The sequence below is a fragment of the Rhincodon typus genome, unplaced genomic scaffold, assembly GCF_021869965.1.
Source record: "Rhincodon typus isolate 14 unplaced genomic scaffold, sRhiTyp1.1 hic_rhity00009364, whole genome shotgun sequence".
NCBI lineage: Eukaryota > Metazoa > Chordata > Chondrichthyes > Orectolobiformes > Rhincodontidae > Rhincodon > Rhincodon typus.
The window spans coordinates 1-8,179 of NW_025975002.1; the positions used below are offsets into that span (position 1 = coordinate 1).

The 8,179-nt window shown below is 40.6% G+C and overlaps 1 non-coding gene across 1 annotated transcript; it reads left to right on the forward strand.

Annotated features, from left to right (window-relative positions):
* The first annotated feature begins 213 nt into the window (after positions 1–213).
* Positions 214–7,852, forward strand: LOC109923331. Its single transcript, XR_007261621.1, has 4 exons — positions 214–328; positions 1,131–1,209; positions 5,726–5,852; positions 7,680–7,852. It is a non-coding gene; the product is annotated as an uncharacterized LOC109923331 (transcript).
* Positions 7,853–8,179: the final 327 nt, after the last annotated feature.

Here is an 8,179-nt window from a genome sequence, read left to right on the forward strand (position 1 = left end):
AACAAGGGTCCAGACCCGAAACGTCAGCTTTCCTGCTCCTCTGATGCTGCCTAGCCTGCTGTGTTCATCAGCTCTACACCTTGTTATCTCAGAGTTTACAAAGCTTTTCCAGCAACTCCTGTTTCAATGGAGGTGCGCGTGCGCCAAGGCCGCCATGCGGAGACTACAACTCCCAGAGGGCTGTGAGAGGGTGAGTTGACGCCTGCGCAGTGCTGACTGTTGATGCTGGTGGTTATGGAGATATGGTGGCGGCTGCGGGCTGATGGTAGGGTATGTAGCGCTGAGCTGTCTTGCCGGCTGCCTGTTGGAGCGTGGTGCCACAAGCCAGGTTAACTTCTACTTTTTATTATCTTTCTGAAATAAAATAATCCACGTTGTATATGTTTGTAAGAACGAGTGATCGGAGCCCGGGCCGCTTCGGGGCCTCTGAAGTGTGGCGCCGTTCCATGAGGCTCGTGGAAAGTTCCAGCATTTGGTGGCACCGCAGGGTGTTCCTGCTGCTTCATTGGTTTGGCCTTTGCTGAGGATGCTCTTCCTTTTCCCCCTCAAATTAGCGACTCTGAGCCAGAGGTGACTCTGTCCCGATATGGGAGCCTGGCAAATTCAGTATTGCTATTCAGGGCCAGCGAGTGTAGATAATGAGGGTTTTTTGGGGGAGGAGGGAGTTGGTGCAGGTCAGACTCAGTGAAGGCAGGTCTCCGCTGGTGCTGCTTTGAAATTTCGTCTTTGTTGATTTTATTTTACTGTTCCAGTCGGCGAAGAACGTTTGAAAATCTTCTCTCGTGCTGCATCAACTCTGCAACATGGTCTTCACGAAACACGTTTTCTTTCTCTAAACTTGTTAAGTGGTATGATGGGATCGCATTGCAGTTGAGTGAATTGGTTGCATGTCGTGTACACTGAGTTTTTTCATGAGATCGCCATCACTTTATTGTTTTTGATTAAAATGTAAACTATTCAACTGTACAAATGGTACTATTATGTTTTGTAGTGCTTCATATACCATTTTCCTGTCATTTCTGAAGTTTGGTGCCTTCTTCACCAGTAGAAAACTTGTTTAAGTAGCAGCTGTTTCCCAGCTAATCTGGTGACTCGGTAGTAAAGCTGATATTTTTGTTTTGATTTTCCAGGCTGCCTTTTTGCAAGCACAGTCACACAACCATTTGCTGGAGATTATTTTGACAAAGGCAGATGGTAATGAACTATGATGTGAGTTGGTTTAATGTTGTGAATGTGACCCTGTCAACTTTGTTTGATCTATTCAACTCAATTCTGAAAGCACTTAAGCAGTTGTATTCCCTTTAAGTTGAGTTTGTTGGCAGTTACATCCCTATTTTGTATTTAAAGTACAATATTGGTAAATTGAAGTTTGGACCAATTAAATTGAATAGATTCAACGTAGCTATGGCCAAAAAGTAGTTTTTTTTTCTGCAGGTTTCTGCATAACCTGATTTTCGTAATGTGGATTGTTTAGTTTACACCTTGGCAGTTTTTTTTAAACTTTACATGTTCAAGTTGTTCACTGTATATATTCAATAAAAAACAGAATTTGCTGGAGGAACGGCAGATCTGGCAGCATTTGCATGAAGAAAGCAGAGTTAATGTATTGAGTCTGGTGACACTTCATCTGAACTCGTTGTCCAGCAATTTGTTTTTATTTTAACAATCTCTAGCATCTGCAGTTGTTTGTTTTACTCCATAGAACTTCATAGAATCCCTACGTTGTGGAAATACGCCATTTGGCCCAATGAGTCCACACCAATCCTTTGAAGAACAGCCCGCCCAGACCCATCCCCCTACTCTTATAACCATGCTTTTCCTATGGCTAATGCACCTAAACTACACATCTCTGAACTCTGTGGGTAATTTAGCATCCTCAATCCACCTAACTTGCACATCTTTGGACTGTGGGAGGAAACCGGAGCACCCAGAGGAATCCCATGCAGACGCGGGGAGAATGTGCAAACTCCACATAGACGGTTGCCCGAGGGTGGAATTGAACCAGATCCCAAGTGCAGTAATGCAGCAGTGCTAACTGCTGAGCCACCGTGATGCCCTGTTTTATTTTACATACCTAATATAACATGAACAGATTAGGTCGTTAATGTTTGTAAGCTTTTGTAATGTGTTATATTACGCATTTGAGTTAACTATTGATCTCTCAAAGTTGTTGTTTGACCTAGGTACTTAAAGTTGAAAGTGTCATTTGCTTCTGAAGGAATTGTTTTTGCCATTTGGAAGTTGTATTTTAATTAGTAAACAACACTGTTTAGTTAACAATTACTCGCTAAGGGATAAGTGACTCACGTTTACACAATGTATAAAATAGAAGATCTATTTGGATCAAAGTAGAATTGTACCAAAATATTGTCAGCGTACAAAGAAGAAACAAGGTCATCTGTGATACTCTCAGTCACTTAAAGGTAGTTTTGTAGTCATGGCCAAGTGGTTAAAGTGATGGACTTAAGATCTATTGGGGTTTCCTTCAGTAGGTTTGAATCCTGCTGACTGTGCTTGAGGACTGAGGTCAGACAGAAAAGGAGTTGTCCAGTCTTCTTGTTGGAGGGATCAAGTGCAGCAGGCTTAGAGGAGATACAAGGCAACAATGTTTTGGGCAGCATGGCAGCTCAGTGGTCAGCACAGCTGTCTCACAGTGACAGACTGTGTGGAATTTGCACAATCCCCCTGCGTCTGCGAGGGTTTGCTGCAGTTTCTCAGGTTTTCCCTCTCAGTCCTAAGATGTGCAGGTTTGGTTGGATTGGCCATGCTAAATTGCCCATGGTGTCCAGGGATGTGCAGGCTATGTAGATTTGCCATGGGAACTGCAGGGTTACAGGGATAGTGTTGTGGGGTGGGTCTGAATGGGCTGCTCTTCAGAGGGTTGGTGTGGACTTGATAGGCTGAATGGCCTGCTCCCACACTGTAGGGATTCCATGAATTTCGCTGTAGATTGCAAGTAGGCCTTTAGGTTAAGTTGGCATTTCTCCGACAAGCAGTGGGGTTGCAGTACATATCGTTACTGACTTGAGCAACAGAAGTCATCATTGTAATGTAATTAATTGCTGTTTCTTTGTAGAAATCCTCCATCTCTTAAGAGTTTTTGAGGTTATTATATTGACGAAGGACTTATTTGAATTGATTCAGTACTCACTGCCATGAAATAATCCCAATGGGTGAAGAGATTTTGGCCCATCTAAACTAAAAATCGAAGAGCTTAGTTTAAAGATTGTGTAAAGCTGCGCCAGAGAGCTTTTATTTTCACCTTGAATTAAGTTGTATGCAAGTTTACCCTGCATTTACAAATATATGAACGTGGAGCGAGAGTAGGCCTCGCAGCCCTTCAACCTTGCTTCACCATTCAATAGGATCATGGCTGTACTGATTTTTAATCTCCATTCTACATTCCTGAAAATTCCTGACAATCTTTCATTCCTTGGTAATCAAGACTCTTTCTACCTGTTTAAAGATTCTGCATCTGCTGATTTTTGAGGAAGGGAATTTCAAAGACTCAGAGAGAAAACATGCTTCCTCATCTCTGTCTTAATTAGTTGACACCTTGTTTTTAAACTATGACCTCTCGTTCTAGATCCTCCCATATGAGAATGCATCCTTTCCCACATCCACCTGGTCAAATCCCCTCAGGATCTTGTATGTTTCAATTACGTCACCTCCGACTCTTTTAAACTGTGGAGAATACAGGCCCAACTTATGGCTTAGGTTAAGAGTTAAAAACGTAGAGGTTTAGTTTCAGTTTGCGGTTGTTTACTTTGTTTTATCATATCTGTGTGCTCATAAAAAGTGTTTGAACCTTTGACCCAAATGAGAGAGTTCTGGAAGCAAGAAAGTCATAAGGTTGCCATGGGAGATTATTACTTGAGGATCTGGCCATTCGCTGTACGAAGCTGCTTTTCGGAGAATTTAAATGAGTAAACAGAGGAAAGCTGCCAAAACGTGTCTGCTGGATTTAACCAAAGAAATGTGTTTTATATGTGAGTGAGTTCTAGAAAACAGGGTCAGATCAAGTAGCTCTAATGACAGAAGTCTAAATACAGAAAAGATGTCTGCATGCATTTGGTGGTTCATGATGTGCACTGTGTGCGACACCTGTACTTAGACCATGAGAGTTTAACGGTAGGAATAGACCACAGACCTGAGCAGTGACCTGCTCAGCCAGACCCAGAATAAAAGGGGACAGCATTTCAGAGTAGCTCACTTTCTAAAGGACAGTTATAGCTGGGCAATAAATACTGCCCACGTCTTGTGAACAAATAGTTAAAAATGTTTATTGATTTGAAGGCTATGTTAAAAAGAACTAAACTGTGCCAAGTCCAATGGATTGTCTTTTACCTTACATCATTTAGAATCATAATCTTGAATATATATGTTTAGTCATTGTTGCTTGTGCTTGCTTTGTCTAAACTTGTATCATTAAAAACTGTTTGGTGTTTTATTTTAATCATGGAATCTAGCTTTTTTTTTTAAAACCATTGGTTCTTCCATGTATTATATTCTTTAAATGGTTATGGGCAATCAAGCCTGATCCACCCAGTTAAGTCCCCTCAGGTTCTTGTATATTTCAATTAAATGACCTCTGGCTCTTGGTAAGTTCCAGAGGATATGGGTCTAACCTGTCTCATCTTTCCTCGTTAGTTGTACAGCCCTCAGAAAAAAAATTCTCTTTATTGCTATCTCTATCCTAAGAGGGTGACCCCTAATGTTAAGACAGTGCTGTTTAGTTCTGGACTCATTGATAAGACTACTTTTCGCATCACCCTTGTCAATTCATCTGAAATTATCTCTGTCCTCTCTGCCAGGTGAACATCCATTTATTTTAAATTTAAAAACAAGTAATTTTGCAGAAATGTTGTGGGTTGAAAAATTAGGCAACAATGGGCAAATTCTGTGAATCAATAGTTTATTCCAAAGAGTGGAATGAGGTGACTTTCTCATAGCCTCTTGTCCTTCGACAATGATACCATATTGTCAGCTAGAGTAATCTTCAGTATGGTAGCCGGTCATAAGGACTTAGATCTATTGCTTGAGTTAGAATATCTTCTTTTCATTCTTTTAGTGCTAGTTTTCTTCCATTCTCAGAGTAGTGGGGAGAAAGAGATGTAGTTTACTTTAGGCTTTGGAGTGCTGCTGCATTTTTCTCAGTTCTGTGACAAATTGCAACTTAAAATCAATCTGAAAGCAGTTGTTAGACAGTTTTTTGTCCCCCAACTCAAAAGGTACTTTGTTAGCTAGCTACAAAAGTATCAAATCAGGCTTCTTCAAAAGTTACAGGCTCTTGTAAAACCAATAGGAGGAAGGCTCACCATTCCATTTTTGCTTCAAATTGCAAGAAATATTTCTACAACACCGTAATCCAAACTTCAATTTTCCCATTTACATCTCAGTTAAAATATACGTAGTCCTTGCAACCTGTGCATGGAAAAGCTGTGAGACAACTCATCCACTTGCTTCAAAAATAGAAGTTGCTGGAAAAGCTCTGCAGGTCTGGCAGCATCTGAGAAGAGAAATCCAAAGTTAATAATTCAAGTTTGGTGACCCTTCCTTAGAACTGAACAGTCAGAACTGAGGAAGGGTCACAGGACCTGAAACGTTAACTTTGATTTCTGAGCTTTTTCAGCAACTTCTGTTTTTGTTTTTGTTTCTGATTTGCAGCATCTGCAGTACTTTCAGTTTTCACCTCAGTGTTTGATTTATCTGTGATCTTTTGCAGCATAGAACTCCAGAATGCCACACAAAATTGGATTTGTTACAATAAGCTGCTCTGGCCATGAAGATGGGTATAATTCCAACGAGCTAATGGTGCATGCGCCTACAGTAAACGGTTGGCGTTCCCCAAGGTAAGGTATAGACCAAAATATTACTAATTCCCAGGAGGGTTAAAGTTTCACCGATGATATTGTTGGTCTATTGGTGAATGCAGGTCTAAATTATGATAACTAAAGCTGTACACTAGATTTCTGTTAAATAGAAGGTTTCTTCAAAAATGAATGTTAACTTCCAAACATTTCTGTTATTTAAGTTTTTACTCGAATTAGCAACCCATCCTTAATGAGGTCAGATTATATGTCTGTCAATGTTTGGCAACTGCATTTGTTCATTTAACATTGTTCAGGTTTAAGTTTCTGTGGTAACTTGACACGATAGATTCCGGTATGAATTTATACATTTTTGCAGTTGACTTTTAACTTGACACGGTTAACAGTTCAACTCTCAAAGGTACATTCTAATTTCTAGTGTAGTGGTTTGATAATAAGTTTTTGGTTCGTGCCAGACGGAAGCATAATAACCAAGCAACAAGGACATGGTCTGCACTGTTTTGAATCATAATCAGCAAGAATCCATTTGTTTGTTTTTCATCTTGTGGAGGTGGAATGTCAGTTGCAGATGCCAGACATGCCTTTACAAGGAGGAAAAATTGGAAGACAGCATCTGTGTTATTTACATTGTTACCTAGCACAATATTCTGATACAGCCTTTAGTGGAGCCTTTAGAATAGGCTGTTCGTTCTCTCTATGTAATGACGCATAGAAGTTAAAGACTTACACAATTAATGGTAGAGCTCTGAGTACTGTTGTAGACACAGATCTAGGAGTTCAGGTTCATATTTCTTTGAAATTTGCATCACAGATAGGCAGGGTGGAGTTAAGAAGGTGTTTAGTATGCTTGCCTTCATTGCTCATACTTTTGAGTATAGGTATTGGGATGTCATGTTGAGGTTGTGCAGGATGTTGGTGAGTCCTCTTCTGGACTGCTGTGCACAGTTCTGGTCACCCTACTATAGGAAGGTTATTATTAAATTGGAGAGGGTTAAATAATGATTTACCAGGATTTTGCCAGGAGTGGAGGGTTTGAGTTATAAAAATAGGCTAGACAGGCTGAGGCCTTTTTCACCAGAGCGCAGGAGGTTGAGAGGTGACCTAATAGAGATTTATAAAATCATGAACAACACAGAGAAGTTGAATACAAAGGGTCTTTTCCCTAAGGTGGGTGACTTCAAAATTAGCGGGCATATTTTTAAGGTGACAGGAGCAAGTCATAAAAATGATGTGAGGGGCAACTTTTACACGGAGTGGTTTATGTGGATGAACTGCCAGAGGAAGTGGTGATGCAGGTACACTTAGAGCATTTAAAAGACATTTGGATAAGTACATGAATAGGAAAGGTTTGGAGGGAGATGTGCCAAACACAGGCAAGTGGGACTCGTTTAGTTTGAGAATGGACTAGTTCGACCGAAGAGTCTGTTTCTATGCTGTTTGACTCTGTCTCTAAATGTATGAAAATCATTTACTGGGGGAGGGTCTTGCAATAGATGCGACAAATAGAAATCTTAATTCCAGAGAGTTGTGATTTTTTAAATATAAAGGAATTCTTGATCTTAGTTTTCAAAATGCAATGTCAGACATAATTATAATGGAATAGGGTAAATCTGCTTCACCTCCTATATTTTTGTCCATTCTGCCTGTAGAAATGTTTATTTGTAGTGGTGTAATAATTTTACAAACAGTGCTACCCCGCCACCACCACAGAGAGAACTAACCCGAATTAAGATTTCAGTCATTTGAAATTTAATGTGCTCTTGCATAATTTACACATAAAATCCAGATAAGATTTGTTTCCACTGCATATTCCTAATCTATTTAATGCTTATAATTTGCACTGTTTAGGTTCTGCCTTTACCCACAGGAGATTGTCCTGCAAATGGTGGAGCGCTGTCGAATTCGTAAGCTGCAGTTACTTGCACACCAGTACTTGATTTCTACGAAAATTGAATTTTACATTAGTGACAGTCTTCCAGATCACCTAGGACCCCACCATGTGGAGAGATTCCGCAGACTTGGGTATGGATGAATAAGGTCTCGGTGAAAAATTGGCGACAATTCTGTAATTGAAGTCACAGTATTGAGGTTGGTTGGCTCGCCGAGCTGGTTTTTTGTTCCGCAGACGTTTCGTTACCGTGCTCGGTAACATCCTCAGTGCAGCCTCTGATGAAGCGTCGGTGTGTTTTCCCGCCTGGTTTTTAAACTCTGGGGTCCGTTGCGATGGATTGCCTCACTTCCGGGTTTCCTCCGTAGTGGAATGTATATGGGGTCGAGTTCAATTTGTTTATTAATAGCATGCTTCGTGGAGTGCCATGCTTCCAGGAATTCTCGTGCTTGTCTCTGCC